The 13,022-nt window shown below is 46.5% G+C and overlaps 1 long non-coding RNA gene across 2 annotated transcripts in view; it reads right to left on the bottom strand.

The window, feature by feature from the left end:
* Positions 1-843: 843 nt before the first annotated feature.
* The window catches only part of LOC119373740 (uncharacterized), a 40,778-nt gene continuing 28,599 nt past the window's right edge, over positions 844-13,022 (bottom strand). For both annotated transcript variants that reach the window (XR_005179960.2, XR_005179961.2), the window contains exons 5-6: positions 10,164-10,241; positions 844-1,112 (exon numbers count right to left, since the gene is read on the bottom strand). This is a non-coding gene — a long non-coding RNA (uncharacterized LOC119373740). The remainder of the gene's footprint in view (positions 1,113-10,163; positions 10,242-13,022) is intronic.

Consider the following 13,022-nt stretch of genomic DNA (forward strand, 5'->3'; position numbering starts at 1 on the left):
TTTGTGGAGAAGGGTAGTGGCATTCATTGCCGGGTTTGCAGTCCCCCTTTTTCATTAGTGTGATGTAGAGGCAAGGTACAGGTCGCAGCTAAGCCGTGAGATTATACAAGTGGAAAAGATACACGATCTAGGCGACTGCAGCGTAAACACCCCATTCGTTACACTGTCGCGGCATCAGCTGTGTTGTAGGGCAATCGGGGACACGTGCTAAAATTGGACATAACGATGCTTTTATTACGCTTGTACTTTTCGTTATCTTCACCCATATATATAAAAGAGCACTTTTTAAAGACGACAGTCTTTCTTGGGGAACTTAAACGCAGAAATTTTGGCCTCTCTGTCTGTCTTTCTGTTTGTCTGTCTGTCACCCGATTGAGCCACCCGGCCAAAGTTTAACCGCTTTCTGAACGCCCAGCCATCTTGAACTGATACGGCCGTTCATACTTGTCAACATTGTCGATCAAAAAGCAAATATTACGCATATCTGAGGCGCAACATCAATACGTAAGTATTAGGCGGTGTGTTCCTTTACTCGAAAATACGTAGATAAGTAATTCTAAAGACCCTCATGTTACTTAGGCTGCGCTGAAAATGCTAGTGTTTCTTATGATTCGCTGAAAATGCGACGCTATGAGCCAAATTCGGCAGTTCAACATAGGGGAGGAGGACTCGTGTAGTACGGCCGGCACAAGACTATCGTCTTTAGACGACATTTGCAGCGAAGCACGCAGATACGCGGCCAATTTTTTTCTACTCTGTCTCTTTTCCCGATTGTTCGCGCGCTGCATTGTACGCCGTTTTATAGGATTCAGCAAAATAATGTAAAGAGGCCATGTTAAGGCAAAATTATTTATTGCCGCTAGAAAATATTCAGCCTTGAGCAAGGCGACCGCACTAACGATAAAGATTTATTTTGCAATGTGCTATTATGTATCGGCTGCGCCTTGATTTTATCGCAAGTGCCCCAGGTGGCACTTGCTATGCATACTGACAATGGTGAGTGTACGGAGCGTATTGCTGACCCGGACAGTGCTGCTTATACGCAAGTTGGCATTGTGGGACGTGTTTTTCTACGTGGTCGGCCCACACATGCATCTCACATTGTTTTCCACCTGGAATGGCATCAAACAGAACATCGAATCAGTATAATTTGCGAACAATGTGCAAGACATTAAGCCATAAAAAAGTCAAGATTTTAGTGAGCACAGAGATTCTAACTACTAATACGTTTACCGGGCAATGAGGTAACAGACGGTTTCTATTGTATCGGACTTCCACGCAATCCAGACACTCATGGCCGGGTCACTAAACGAGCAATTTGTCGATGGGAGCTGCGGCGTTCATGAGAACAGGTAAATGATACAAGAACTCCACATAAAGAACACAGATTTTTAGCGTAGCGTAAAGCCATTATATGAGCCGCAAAAAGCCTTTCCACGCAAAAATAGGGTGCACACAGTGGCCAAAGCTAGTGCTTCATTATAGTGAAAGGAAAAGAAAGTCCACCGCGAGCACATAGAGTTCCTTTTAGCTGTAACGCACAGACTGCTCACGAACCAAAACCATCCTGCTTCACTTTGCTTTGTAGCGCGAAAGGTGACATATCTCAGCAGACTTGTGTTCATACCTTTTCGAACAGGCCAACAAATAAAAAGCTATGGTCACATCGCGCCATCATGATGCGTCTTAAGGTAATGTGAGCCCACTTTCATTGAGCCTCCTGAGCCGTTGATCGAGAACGCATAATACGGACCTATTTTGCCCGCAGGCGGCTGCACGTGAAACAGCATTACTCAAATTTAAAGGGACACTAAAGGCAAATATTAAGTCGACGTTGATTGTTGAAATAGCGGTCCAGAAACCTCGTAGTGCTACTTTTATGCCAAGGAAGTGCTTATTTTGAAATAAAATCACGTTTTTAGTGGTCCGCATCGCGTTAGCGCGCTTCAAATCTCCCGCCTGAAAATACGACTTTCATACGTCACTGCTGCCGTGTCCAAAGTTGCCCGCTTTTACTGCGCGGCCGCCGACACTAGTAGCAGCAGAGCGGAAGTAGCGGGACCCACAGTAGCAACGACGGTCATCGAAGCCATCGAAGCTTGCCGCAGTCCCGCAGCGAGCACACACGCAGAGGTTTTGACTGTTCAGCACACTGGCGCAATGGCATGACACTAAGCCACTTCGAGCGTAAGGGTTCATTCCGCGGCACCCAGTGAAAAGACACACCGGTTTCCTTGCTGCAGCAGTGGCGTTGTGCACCATTCGGGCATCCGGCAATATCACATGCATGCGGCATTTTGTCGAACTTTCGGTCAGAGCGGCTTTCACGAGCGCGCAAAACACACGCGGCAGTACGCGATCCCGAAACTACCACTGAGACGCGACCGCGTGAGCGAAGCAGGGCGGCGGGCGAGGCGGAGTTCGGCGAAAACGGAACCTTTGAACCACGCGCGCCGTTCCCCATATGACAACGCCACGGATGTTCTTTTTTCATTGAATCAAGTGGAAACAAACAAACAGCATTTTATTACGTCTTTTGATGCTCGGAAGGTTCTTTTTTTACTGCTGCTAGTTTGAACACTAGTGATTTATTGTAGGCCGACTTCCATACGTCATCGGGATCACTTCGAAAATGTCCCACCCGTGGCGCTCATCATGTGATACATTTAGCTTAATTTCTCGGTAAGCAGGGCACTGCTGTTGATAATATTGCCGTTTTAGAAGTTGCCATACATTGGGCTTTCACTCTGACATTAATTGTTATTTGCCTTTAGTCTCCCTTTAAAGCAAATGCTAGCACTATCTGACAATGAATGTGCTCGACAATGCAGGCCCACAGCCAGAAAGATCTAAGTAGTAAGCTGTCACTAAGACAGGCAGCGCCATGTTATCCTCAATGCTGATTCGCTCGCGCTCGTTTACGCCAATCCCAAAAATAGCACAAATACGTGAGAGCTCCACCTGCCTATCCGTTCTAAGCACGAGCACTGTGGAGCAGGCAACACTAATTCTAAATGCGCGCGTTTGTTCATATGCCACATACTAAAACAGTGCAGCGACCAAATTAAATTGGTTGTGTCTTAATGGCCCTAAACCAGCCCTCACGATTGATCAGACAACACATTTCTCAGATAGCAGATAGATCATTAAACATGGTAAAGCTTCGCAGCTGTCCACATGAATTTTAGCAGTTTAACTCAAGTAATAACGCCGTATTTTTGAAATACAGCGGTGGCCCAGCAGTCATCGGGGCCTTTAAAACGTCATTTGATACATAAGGAGAGCTGCCGTTGGTCAATTTTGGTTGGTTGGTTGGTAACAACTTTATTGATGGTCCGGCAGAGCTTTCGCCGACTGGGCTTTAGGTCTCCTATTGCGTTGGTCGAGAGAAGGGTAATATTCATGATGACTGTTGTGTGACACTCGAAATGTTACACAATTTAGAGACATCGCTGCAGAGTATTATGATGTCTTGAAGAACTAGCGAACTTCCAACAGAACTCTTCGTCACTGCGGTGGAGTTCGGCCAAGCGTCTAATTATGGTATAAGTTCTGCCGATAGAGAATGCGTCAAGATGCAAGCGAGATAACGCGCCCTCCTTTGGTCTGTGCTTGTCCTTGGCATGGCGGATATCAGTGGGGGACTCAGTTATATAGGCGCGTCAAAGCTCATGAACAGCGTACAGAGTGGTGTTTGAATTCGGAGCTCCAGTACCGGGAGAAAGCTTATACCAGCGCCTCCTCTATATTTCCGTGCCTGGGCGAAGGAGAGGAGTGCAATGGGATCCGGTCGTCGGCGTTAGTGCGGCTTTCGGCCGTCGGCGTTAGTACGCTGCCACCGGAGCAGACCCGCCGTCGCTTGCGGTAACGAATATCGTGGCTGCATTCGAAGCTGTCATTGTTCAGTTTTCGGCTGTGTTCGCGTTGTTTAAAGGGCAAAGAGAACTTGTAAACGGGAATTATGAAGCACTTGTCAGTCTGGGCGACCATCCCATTTCATCGGGATGTGTCGTTCGCGGCTATTTGATCGAGACGCTCGCGCGTCGTCTGCTAGGCCGTTACCAGAGAGCGCACGTCAGTGATGCGCAGAAGATTGTTTTGTCACCGTTACGTTCGCTTGATTGAGAGTCGGTTTCTGACTGTCTGAAAGTCAATTTTTGAAAGCAGAATTTGCCAGGAGCTAAGCTTGGGCGCTTTTAAGTTCCCCGATGCGGCGTTTGTGGTGTCCTGACTTCTTTCTTGTGTCCGTGTTTGCACGCCCTGTCTTTTTAGAATGAATACTTACCAACTAGCTCAGCTCTCTGTTAGTCTAAGCGTGCTACCGTCTGCTGGTGTAGCACACTATGCGCAAGCCTGGAGTTCATGCGCTAAATAGCACGAAATGTCACAAGACTGCTCCCAGGGATATATCACCCGTATCCTTGGTAAAGCTTTTGAGAATTTCATTTGTTGCCACCGAGAGACAGCAACAGCTGGTGTCAGAAAATGTACTATGCCAAGTGATTCCACCGTTTCAGAGCTTAAACACGCCATTTCTCTCTATCGGTCTGGCAGCCCTGCCTTTTTTCTGACGCTCCGTATAAAATGTATGAGGACGACCACACTTTTCATCAGTTGTCATCATGTCGATCCCTACAGCTGCATCAAAACTGATCTCCCAGCTCTGTGAATCCGCTGGAAGTAGGCATCGCCTACGGAGGAGCTCATAGGCGTGCGGATGGTTCCTCGTCAGGGGGGGGGGGGGGGGGCGATGGTTCATCGCAACAGTGTCCTTCCTACTGAGTCGACGTATAAGACAGATTTCGCGCCCCCGCCTCATAGTCGAATGGGGGGGGGGGGGCAGCCGCCCCCCTGCCCTACCCTTCCCCGTGCGCACGCCTATGGGGGAGCTTTTTTATTAAAGGGCCCCTCACCAGGTTTGACAATTTTGAGCTAACGAGCGCAATGCATACACTGGGCGTTCACGATAACGTCTGCCAAAATTTGCAACGCTACGCGCCGCGGAAATGGGTCAAATTTCAAGGTGAACGCTGCTTGCCCTTCCTCTCGCGGGCGCGCGCTTTAGAGAATGAGGGGATGACGTACATGAGAAAATGGCCCTACGTAGATGGTAGTGCTGTGACATCGCTCCTTTACGTAGACGACTGTGCTCTGACGTCGCCAACAGTAGCACGTGACACTGCGATAATTACTTGACACGACATGTGTTGTTTGTGTAATTTGTTGCTTGAATAGATTAAGGTGGCGGTCCCACTCCGGCGAACCCCCCTCCGCATTTTACGCATTGTTTGCGGACACACTGTGCTCGCTGCGCTTGACAAATAAATATTAATTGTAATAATTCAGAAAGCTTATGATCTCCGCTTTCTAATGACACCTGGTGTTAATGCCTGTTCGGAAGCGTTACCTAATAGCAATGAAAATAGTTTGAGCAACAAAAGGCATTTTCGTTGCACAAGCCTCCGTTGTACGGCCAGTACGGCGAAACTGTTCAACATAACAAGACCAAATTTACCGTGCCTTTAGAAGAAGCACTATTTAAGGTTTCTATGAAGAGATATTAGCCATAAAATAATTAGTAATTTATTTACGCTCCAATGAAAATGGGCAAAATATTAAAAGTTGTTCTGAGAATATCTTTTTTACTTTTCAAAGCAGAACAATAATATTTAGTGGCTACGTAGACTACATTACACTTATTTTCCATGCGAAGTTGCTTTGTGTTCTGACGAAAACTTGATGAATTATTATTGTGTCAAGGTGGCAGTTTATGGCTGTACTTGGTCACGCATTACCGATGAAGCGACAAAACTATACAAGCTGCTACTGTGAACTTCTACATATGAAGAAGCAAGGCCCTTTCTATGATTCTATGAAGAGAAAATTTCTTTATCTTTATTAGGGAACCTGCAAGACAGCAGTGAATTTACGTAATTTTCCTGCTGACCAGTCCCGTAAAAACTCGCTTTTTTTTTCTTTTAGACGCTAATTGCCAACGGTATTGCACATTAGTAGATGCATATTGTGTCTTTATCTACTTGTGCTCACTAACTTGACCACTCAGTGCTTCAAACAAAATATTTTCAATGAATCATAAGTCTCACAGGCGTTTTTTGGTGGTAGCTCCATCTATGAAATGAAACATCAAGTTGCTTTATGCGAGTTCAAGCGTTCGCCAAAAGTGGCGCAATTAAACATAATAAAACGGGTAGAACAGGCATGAATTATATCTCCAGGCCTCATAGTTTGCTTCACTAGCTAAGTCTAGTCGCCGCGCGTAAAAAACATCAACCGTAAAAGGAGGAGGGCTTAGTGATAAACCCTTTCCACTCGCCCCACGTCAGCAGGTGGGGCGGTCTCATCAAGCGGCAAATGGTTTCGGTATGCAGGAAGATTGCGCGTTCGTCACGCGTTCTTAGAACCAGTGTTCCCCGGCACGTCTTTAGTAATGTGCATCTCTTTGTGGTTCAGCTGCTTGTGTTTTGCGCGTTCCTTGAGTGTTTTCGTGCCTGTGAGGTTCGAAATTGTGAAAGGAAGGACGCTGACATGCCGTGTGAATGATACGTATGTAGCGCCGCTTCAAAGGGGACACGATGGGGAACGTATGAAAGCTTGTCATTGCCGGAATTTTCAAAGTATGCCTGTCGAGCACTGTGCCGACAACTTCCACTGACCGTAGTGGTAAGTTGTACCCAATCAGGTAATTACGTCCTAGTTGCAACGATGCGACAGAAGCGAGACTTTGTTGAAGATGCAGAACGTTCTAGTCAACGGGGCAGAATATCAATGTACGGGACCCTGGAAAAGTATATTGTGCTTTGTGAAAAGACGCACTCACTTCGGATAGACGATCACTGTCTTTGCCACTAATGAGGGCTACGGTGTCAGGAAACAGTTTCGACTGAGGAGGACTACTCTACCTAGTGGATAACGCTGTTGCGCACTGCTACTTACTTTGTCGTAAAGCGGCTTGCTGCGTAGCCAGAACTACTACTAATGATCGGATAACAACTAGTTCGTAGCAAAGTACAAGGCGGACAGTGCAATGTCTGGTCAACGAAGAATAACCTGACTTAGACGCACGTGAGAGTGGCCACATGAACAAAATAGTGCCGATACATACGCTACTGACGAACATTTGTTCAAAAACTTTTGCGGCAACCTAAATAGAAAGCTTGTCGATGGTGCCTGTAAGTCAAAATAAAGGAAAACCACTAGCTTTCCACAACAAATAAGTGTATTCATGCTTTTATAGAACAAGCATAAATAAAAACTGGATTCTGTAAAAGCCTACATGACCGGTCATGTAAGCCCCCAAGGCGACCCTGTCCGAGCTCTGACCCAGTGCAGCAACAAGCCCTGGTCGACCGTCGTGCCCGGGCGGCGGCAAGAGCCAATGGTCTTCCGGACTAGGAGGGCCCACCCCAATAGCGACTTATTTCTACCAATAAATGTTGTATTCTCTCCCTCCCAAAAGGGGGGGGCAGCCAGCCCCTCGTGTGCCACCTACGCTGGCCGATGTACCTATACTCAGTTTCATACAATATATGCAACGCCTGTGGAAGCTATACAAGTTCAGTCAGCAGTATGTGTGACTACGCGCGTCTTGCGCCTGGCTTTCATCGTTGTAAACGCTCGTGCGAGACGACCACGAACGCGCCTGCACAGCGTCGCGAAAGGTTACAAATGAGAACAAAGAGACGAAAATAACGGGGTGTCTTGCCCTCCAACGCACAAACCACCTTGGTTTATTACTGTTCCCAAGAGAAAAAAAAATCATGCCTCACATGGAAAAATCATTGTATTCTTCCTCACGCAAACGCGTTCATTGTCAGACGTCTCGCTGGCAGAAGCATGTGTTCTAGGAGGTTCTAAGTCCGGTAATTAGTGGTAGTCATGTGTTCAACTGATCATCAAGATGTACTTTATTTTGGTAGCCGTTTATTGCAGTTTGAGAGGATGAAATTTCGCAGATAACTTTCGAGTTATAATTTGCTGAAATCTGTCGGTCCATTATTTCCTCCTCCAATCGTAATAAGCAAAAGCACGCCCCGCCTCCCTCCCCCCCCCCCCACCCCACCCACACACACACAGACATGCGCTCGCGCGATGCTATAAAAATCACTGGCATGGTCGCTAAAATGAACCAAAATGATTGTTTTAGTAGCGGCCGTGCAATTCCACTGAAACGCTGCGAAGCGTTTGATTGATCAATACTATTTCACTGAGGCACATTATATTATGTGAGTGAGTGCGTTAGTGAGAGCGTAGTGCGTGCGTGTGGGTGAGAGCGTGCATGTGTGCGTGTATGAGTGCACGCTGTTGTACGCACCAGTGTGCGTGTGTGTGCGTGTTTTTTTTTTCCTTTGTTCTCAAGCGATTGTATTTAGACGCTGCGCTGTCCTTTCTCAAGGGCTGCAATAGGAAGCGAGCGTTTGTCCTTACCAAACTGGGGCACTTATCGTCAATGTCGTGAAAACGACGCCAACATTGGGCCCCGATTGTAGGTGAAAGACGCCGTCCGCGTTCGTGCTCCTTGCTTTTTGTCGGCCGATTTCCGTCACCTAGCGCGACATATAACACGCGCGAGGCGACGCTGACCATACTTGCGCGCGCAATTTTCTCGCTTTCTGCAAACGTGGATGAGTGGCGTCGTCTGTTGTCGTTTTTCGAACTATTGGCAAGATGGTGGTAGTGGAACCGCCACCTTAATAAAACTTGAGAGATATGAAACACACAAAGGGAATGTGTGCGCCTTTTTCATTTTTTTTTCGTGAATTGCAGCGAGATGCGGGGCTAATGTGCCTCGTTTTCCCATGCGTTCGTGTCCCCGCGGTTAGCGCATCGAGCAGACGCCAGCCCTGGAAACGAAAGTAATGTTCTGGCGCGTTCGAGCACTCATTATGCTCATTTATTCTACCGCGTCGAAGTAAACGTTAATGCAGCACTGGCTCATGATACCGCCGCTCTCGTGCCCGTACAAATGCCGCAACTTTCATGCCCGTCCCGCAGAAACAGGTAGTACACCACAGAGAACGCCGACACAACGCCCGCGGCCGCTACATAAAAAAAAAAGTAGCGTCCGTGCGACGCCCCTCGCGTGCTCGGGCTGGCTCGGGGACGTCATGCGCACGTTACCATGCATGCGCATGACGTGTTCATGCGTATGTGTCAAGTGAAGAGGGCAGGGAAGGGATTTGGCTTGCGAAGGCTACGCGGGGCGAGTGGCAAGGGTTTGAAACTCGCCTCCTCGCGTCATGGTTTCGCGCCGCTACAAATTGTTGTTTTTCTCAGCTCGTAATGAACCGATTTCAAAAATTCTTGCGGCATACTGCTCTTCATTCGGCACACAACTCCCAGCGTCTAACTAAAATTTGCTATGTGGCCTGGTGAGGGGCCCTTTAACACATAGAAACCGTCTCTGCTTTTCGTTCGTTTTTCCATCCAGTACACTCTCTTTATTGCCTTCAGTGGCATGTTCTACATGGTGAATTGTAACATGTTTTGATATCATCACAGTGACCTTGTTGTGCGTGAGCATACACAACAGGTTTTCTTGAGTAGTGATACACATGCCTTGCGATTATATCATTGCTTCATTCTATTTTTCTCACCAGTAAAACTTGAACGCTCCTCAGGGCTAAGGTTTAAATTGGAATGAGGGCTGCCGACTAGTCACGCCACCTGTTGGCAGCATATTTTCCCTCATCATCCATCTCTTTGAATGTACGTGGTGTAAAATAAAGCTTCAATTACATTTCATTTAAAAGATGTGACAAGCACAGGCAGAGTTGATACAGTGAGCCTAGCAGATTGCCTGATTGGTCGGACAAAATAGTGGTGTTTCTGACACGGTTTAAAATACTGTGTACAACTTTCTCGCGATTGCTTTGTTAAATAGGGTTAGGTTAATGGAACGCGCGACAAATTATGCCTGCTAGCAGAATTTACGTACCGCCTTTTACACCTTTTACTGAGTAAACAGTCGGTTCTGAAACCACGACAAAAGCATACTCCATTTTCGGACTCTAAACATTGCATTGAAGCTGCATGAATGCGTAGTTCAAAACAATAGGTTATAAGCTAAATCAAACGTTGCTGGCTCGCGATGTGTATAACTGCGTTCTTGTTAATGTCGTGAAACGTTCCAATAAATTCCTTACATTGAGTATTTACCGTAAAAACGGCACAACTTTCTCTGCTGTGCCAGAACACCATCGTGTATTCCACGCCAATTGACCCTATAAATGAAAAAAACAATATACAGAAGCTGTAGAACATCGATAAAATCCTGGCAAATAATGAAAAAAAAACAAGGGCACAAAGCGAGTGGTACTTACCTCAAAGACCTAATTCCACATGAACATTGCTTAATGCATGGTTGTACGTAACGCACTGATGTGCTATGCAGCAGTGTCCTCAACGGCCCACACTGGTGCATAGCTCCGTCCGGACAAAAGCTTCATTCGCTAGCCTCTGGCCGATGCTATAAATAGGGCGATCTTTAAAAAATACCTAATCGCATTACAACCAATGTTAGCAATAGCGCTATGGATGTGCCTGTTTATTAGGTGATGTTGAAGATTTGCAAGGCGCGCATGATTCACAAGCCTTCCAATGTGCGTTCCAATTAAGCGGCAGTGAAAGGTTTTGGTCGAAGCACGCACAGGACCGGTTTAATTGGCGAAACATGGAGGAGTGCTTGGCCATGTATTAGGCGCACTCAGGGCAAAGAAAGTTTATCTTGTTTTATTAATTATTTCTTCGGTGCGTGCGCGCCAGCTGTGGGTGAGGAGGGTTGTTCGGAAAAACATCGGCAGCTTCGGAAATCAGTCGATAGAAGCTTCGCATGAAAAAATCAGTGGTGTGGCATCATCGGTAAGGCGAACGGCACCAAATGTCACGGTACCAAGTAGCGGTGCTACAAAATAACGTAACTTGGTGTCATCGTAATGACATCGTCTCTGACGCCATTTTCTGACTATCAGATGCCGTAGTGCTTGGTAATATGTAGGCATATCCCGAAGACAGTTGAGCACTGAGGGAGGTCTTGTCGGTTCCAGAATGAGGAAGGGGGGGGGGGGGTCGTGTATTACATGGAAAGTTGAACTAAATTATTGAGTGGGTCGTGCGATCATACATATTCATCTTTTCTCTCCTTGGACTTTTTGAAATGACTGCAATCGGTTTCAATGCGCACATGGTTTGCAGGGGACTATAACTAATACGCTGTTTCACCTTCCCCCTTAAAATATCATTGGTTCGTGTAAAATATTTATGGGGAGCCTAACGCCATGCACCAAAAGCAACACTAAGCAGTCCCTGTGAGCTTTCGTTTTCAATACGCAAAAAACAATTCCCTATACATATGGTTCGTAGTTAGTGAACGAAACAAGTCTCCTCTTCGACACACAAAACATCAAATCCCTTATGTGGAAACTATGCAAAGTGGCAAACATCATACCGCCTTCTATCTTCCCTACCATAATATACTCTGTGCAATGCAATGCAATAGAACATTTTCGTTTAGTCTCGTTTTCATGGCTGCGTTGGGCAGTTATTCACATTTCATTCACAAGTATGGATGCGAAAATGTCAGGCAAACGTGTGGATACTCTCACTATGATCTTGCGCATCGTAATATTTAAATAGGACAAAAAACTTTAACTGAGGCAGGAACGTTATCTCATCATATTTTGTTTGCCGGATTCTTGAAACTAGTGTAAAAACATGCACTTCCACCCAGCAGCATGGCCAGCGCAATGCACGCTGGGCTCGTACTTTCGATTGCTGCCTTCTCTCTGGACAGCTCCTCACGCCGCCTGAGCGCTGATAACCATAACGTCCTTCGAACACCACTAAACCTCTTCATACTAGTGGCAGTACCATTTCTTGCCGCGTGGTTGTTCAAGGTCTCGAATGCTGGGTAACTAAAGGAGTCCTTACTTATGGACAGTGTATCTGTATTTATTGCCAGTATATTTATGTGCCAATGAAATCATTGCTCATGTAGTGACAGTGATGCTAATTAAAACTCGGCTACATGGCGGTCTGCAAGTAGCAACGATGACAGCTGTAAATATTTCACAATACGAAGATAATCAGTCATACATTTCCTTCACAATCTCCACGCCTGCCTTCAGTGGCATTAAAAGTTAATTTACCTGCAACATGTTTAGACATGCATGAGTAAAAATCATGCAGCGAGAGCGTGGCACGGCTCTTTCGGCGTCTTGTGATGTGTTAAGTATTAGATGGTCCTGGCAATATAGACACAGAGCAGCACACCTTGTTGGGACCTTTGGCATACAGTTCGAGAAAGTAGAGGAGAAGAAATAACTGACTGCCCTTATTCTCTCTTGGTTCTCATTAATAGTGTGTCTAACGAAGAAAAAAACGAGCCCTTTAAAGTCATCTGACTGCAATATTGTGATAACCGAATACATTGAGAGCATGAGTGCTGGGAGGTTATTGAGAACTTCCGAAGACACGGAAACTGACACTTACTGTTGCGCAAGCTGCTTCAAAAAGGACAATCACAACGAGGGGAGGAAATAAAGCGAGGGCAAGTACTCTGTCTTTTCTCCCCACTCTTTTTCCTCCCAAGAAAGCGACATAATCTGCCGATCTTTTACGTAAAATTTACAGTGGCTTAGCTCGGCTATGCCAGGATATAGGTAGCGTTAGCAAAGGTTCAGCTGATTATTCTTTGCTTTCCAGATTTTCTAGGATTATTAGCCATCTTCTGTTCATTCTTCGTACGCTGAACCGCTAATTGCCAGGCAAGTACTTCGGTATCCGATGAGATAACCTTCTCGCCTCTTCTGCGCTGTTGAGCAGCATTTGCGCTCTCCTTCCCCATGGCATTACCCACCTGCAAACGCCAGTCAGAGGCGCTATCACGCGGCACCAGCGCTGTGTCAGACTGTGACTGCACAGCGAAGGCGAATAGCTGCGCGCGCGCCGGCGCCAGTGTGTCTGCCATGGCTACGATGTCACTCCTCTCGAATGCGCAGACCAGC

The sequence above is a fragment of the Rhipicephalus sanguineus genome, chromosome 11 (assembly GCF_013339695.2).
Source record: "Rhipicephalus sanguineus isolate Rsan-2018 chromosome 11, BIME_Rsan_1.4, whole genome shotgun sequence".
NCBI lineage: Eukaryota > Metazoa > Arthropoda > Arachnida > Ixodida > Ixodidae > Rhipicephalus > Rhipicephalus sanguineus.